Source organism: Sapajus apella, unplaced genomic scaffold (genome assembly GCF_009761245.1).
Source record: "Sapajus apella isolate SASKATOON/1434 unplaced genomic scaffold, GSC_monkey_1.0 scaffold4, whole genome shotgun sequence".
NCBI classification, from domain to species: Eukaryota; Metazoa; Chordata; class Mammalia; order Primates; family Cebidae; genus Sapajus; species Sapajus apella.
The window spans coordinates 58,448,145-58,452,177 of record NW_022436944.1 but is presented as its reverse complement, the minus strand read 5'-3'; the positions used below and the strand labels follow the sequence as shown (position 1 = coordinate 58,452,177).

Sequence of the window (4,033 nt, the reverse complement as noted above, 5' to 3'; positions counted from 1 at the left end):
CTATCAGCCTAGCTCCAGCACTCTTTTCATGGATAAACTCTGCCTTCTTCTCTATTTCCTCATCTCTCACACAGGGTGAGAATACCCAGCTCTCAGGTCGGCGGGCTGAGGGTCAAAGGAGTCCCTGACCATCGCGTGCAGGGGGCTGACCCCAGGTGGGTGCTGAATCCCTGGCGCTTGCTCTTGCTGCCTTGGAGGGGACCTTGCTGCCCACACCTGTCTCAGTCCAAACCTGGAGCAGCAGTTCATGTGATTACCACAAGGGAGCGCCCGAAGCTTTCCATTCACCTGAGCCATGTCATTGGCCCGGTCATTCAGCCCTCCCTTCCACACCCCTGCTGCTGTCCTAGGCCCAGGAGAATGCCCTTTGGAAAGGACCTCTGCAGACCCTGAGGGCATCTGCTCGAGGTTCAGTGACCCTTAGAGAAACGGCCTTGGTTTCCAAACACTGCATGTAGGTAAATTTGTGACCTGGGGTGGTCCTCCCACCAACCTACCAGCTAAGTGACTTGGACTTCTCTAACTTCACTGGGCCTCAGTTTCCTCACCTGAAAGGAAGACTTGAAAATGATCCCTTCCGGTGCCCGTGGGAGTGCTTTGTAAACCATGGCGTGAGCTGCACATGCGTTTCCTAACTGTTCTTCTCATTGTCCCTGTAAACCAAAAAGTACTCTGAGACAGGTTTCAATCAATTTAGAGAATTATTTTGCTGAGGTTAAGGATGTACCCCCCACAAAAGGAACACAAAATCCCAAGAACAACCTGTGATCTGTGCTTTTTTTCAAAGAGGATTTTGAGGGCTTCAATATTTGAAGAGGACAAGTGGGCGGGAGGGGAAAGAGGGAGCGTATGGTCACGTGTATGGTCACATGTATGGTCACATGTATGGTCACATGTATGGTCACACGACTGAATCCACATGCTGCAAGTGAAAAAGGGAGAGTTTCAAAATAGTCAATTATGGGCCAGGCGCAGCGGCTCAAACCTGTGATTCCAGCACTTTGGGAGGCCATAGTGGGTGGATCACTTGAGGTCAGGAGCTTGAGACCAGCCTGGCCAACATGGTGAAACTGCATCTCTACTGAAAATATAAAAATTAACTGGACGTGGTGGCGAGCGCCTGTAATCCCAGTTGCTTGGGAGGCTGAGGCAGAGGAATCGCTTGAACCCAGGAGGTGGAGGCTGCAGTGAGCCAAGATCACACCACTGCACTCCAGCCTGGGCGATAAGAGCAAAAAAAAAAAAAAAGTCAATTATGTTTTTATCTTATGTTTTTATCCAGTGCTCGGTAAATGTTTACCTAAGATAAAGTAAGCATAGGGTAGCTACCTGTGGAGACACCTGGCCATCTATCTGACCGTTTATCTGTGGCTGTCTGCTTAGGAACAAAAGGAAGACAGCTTCTTGTGGGACTCAGCTTCCAGCTTAATCTCTCCCTTTGTTACAGTAAATTAAGGTCCCAAGATTTTATTTTCCTTTTACATTCACATTTGGCAGATTGTACCACATGGGACTCCCTAATATGAAAGAAGAAAGTGAAAGCTTGCCTGTCAGCTGCCAGACTGTGATGTTCCCACATGCTGAGACCATGTTTGGAAAGGCTCAAACAAGACCCCTCCACAACCACACAACTAAACGTCCCCACCTCTGATCAGCACGAGGGACTGCTGCTTCTTTCGCAATGATGACTCTAGCCCACTACAGTCCTCCCAGATAAAATCCACTAAGACTCCCAGTCACTGAATTGTGCCTGCTTTTTGACAGCACATGATCCAGCACTGCCTCCGCTTCCCGAATCCTCCCTTAGACCATGCCCAGCACAAGCCCCGCTGCCCTGAAGGACACCTCCCTGGCTCCTCTGGCGCGCGTCTTCCCTCGCCGCAGTAAGCTAAACAGACCTAACTTTTAAACCTAGATGTTCCTCATGGTTTCAGCCCACACACTATGAGAAAGAATTTCACCCTGATTAATTGACATGAAAGTTGGGGGTCAGTCTGCTTGGGCTTCCATAACAAAATATCACAGACTGGCTGGCTTAAAAAATAGAATTGTGTTTCTCACAGGCTGGAAGCTGGACATCTAGGATGAAGGTGTCAGCTGGCTTGATTTCTCCTGAGGCCTCGCACTTGCCTTGTAGATGCCACTTCTCACTGCGTCCTTTCCTGATGCGCTTACATCCCTGCTGTCTCTCTTCTGATGAGGACACCGGTCCTATTGAATTAGGGTCCCACTCTTCTAACCTCATGTCTTCTAACCTCATGTAACCTTAACGACATCCTTAGAGGCCTCATCTCCAAATACAGTCATATTGTGGATTAAGGCTTCAAAATATGAATGGGAGTTGGGGGAGACAGAATTCAGTCCATACACTTGGATTTTAATTTTGTTCTAAGGATAGTAAAAAGTCCATTCAGGAGAGGAGAGGGACAAGATTGCCCACCAGGTTCAAGTAGAAAAGGGAGCTGTCACTCAGAGATTCTTGCCAAGCACGTGGAGTAAGAGGGAACCACGACCAGGGACAGTGCAGTGAGTTCTAGGGGGACAGCCGCGCTTCAGCAAAGCCCCGGAGATCCTAGAAGGGGGCTTCTCTGAGAGGCCCCCCTAATGAGGGAGGCTCCTTTACCCTCTTGACCCTTTGTACAACTTGATCCCTCTCCTGGCACGTCCAGCCCAGGTGAATGCATCCACCAAGATTCTTTGGAAGGGATTGTTCCTTCTGCGTATCTCTGGAACACAGATTTCTGTTACCCTCAATACCTTACTTGGAGCTCTATGCACAGTACTTTATACATGTCATCATTAATCCTCAGGCCAACTTGGCCGTATAAATTTACCCTGATATTAACAATAAGGAAACACAGGCTTGGAGAAATAACTTACCCTAAGCCACACAGCTTGAGAGTAGCAGGGTCAGGATTTGAACCAGGAGAGTGGGACTGCAGGTAACTGTGGGCCGGCTGGCTCATCACAAAACTGTAACCCAAAGGCTTGCAAACTTGCCCGCACACACCACTCCCTCCGGAGAAATGCAGCGACCACAGATGTCTTTGTCAGCAAAGCCAAGTACTTTGAGCAAAACCAGTGAATCAGAGGGGTGCTCTGAAGCCGAAGGGCTGCCCACCAAGTGGGGCCATGCCTGCTGATTGGCTGCTCTACCAGCTGTTTCTGGAGAGAACCAAAGACACCAGGAGGGAGAGACAGGGCTCAGGGGACAGAAGCAAGGCAGCTCACTCCTGTATCTTTCTTTTTTTATTATTTATTTATTTATTTATTATTTTTAAGATGGGGTTTCACCATGATGGCCAGGCTGGTCTTGAACTCCTGACCTCAGGTGATCCACCCACCTCGGCCTCCCAAAGTGCTAGGATTACAGGCGTGAGCCACCGCGTCTTTCTGATGACTGTAGGTTACCTTAAGTTTCCTGAGCTACCTGGAAGAGTGGAAGCCAAATGAAGACCATCAAGGGAAAGGGCAGAGACCCTGCCCTATTCATCTTTGTATCCTCAACGAGCAGCCCTGAGCAGGAGGGAGGCAGGCAATATGTGCTTTCTAAATACCTGGCACGTGAGTGAGCAGCAGTCGGGTGACTCATGGCTTGTGTACAAGAGTGACACACAATAGTAGCAATTATTAGTAAGTATTAAACAGTTAATGGGGCAAGTGATGGCTCACTGGGGAATAAAGGGGCACTTCTGTTTTAGTCTGCAATGAGCCTTTTAGGACTTCTGCCTCAACATATTGAGGTTTAAAAAACAATTCAACCCAAGCTAGGTTCCCAGAGAATGACAGACACATTTTCACATATGAATCACAGATGGATTTCACTTACTTAAAGAAAAAACAAAACATTAAATCATCTCTCTCTCACACACACATACGTGAGCTTTTGAATATGACAGCTGTTGCTTAATTCACATCCTGACTTGCTTCCTTTGGTGAAATGTCACAACCCAGGAATTATAACCATGATGGGAATGTGTGATATCAACAAACATTAGCTTCTTCCTGGAACGCAGACATACATTTAAGCTAT

The 4,033-nt window shown here is 48.0% G+C and overlaps 1 long non-coding RNA gene across 1 annotated transcript; it reads right to left on the bottom strand.

The window, feature by feature from the left end:
* Positions 1-459: 459 nt before the first annotated feature.
* On the bottom strand, positions 460-3,017 carry LOC116544531. The gene is made up of 3 exons (XR_004265944.1): positions 2,881-3,017; positions 2,624-2,726; positions 460-653 (listed from the first exon to the last, which is right to left on the bottom strand). It is a non-coding gene; the product is annotated as an uncharacterized LOC116544531 (long non-coding RNA).
* Between the last annotated feature and the right edge of the window lie 1,016 nt (positions 3,018-4,033).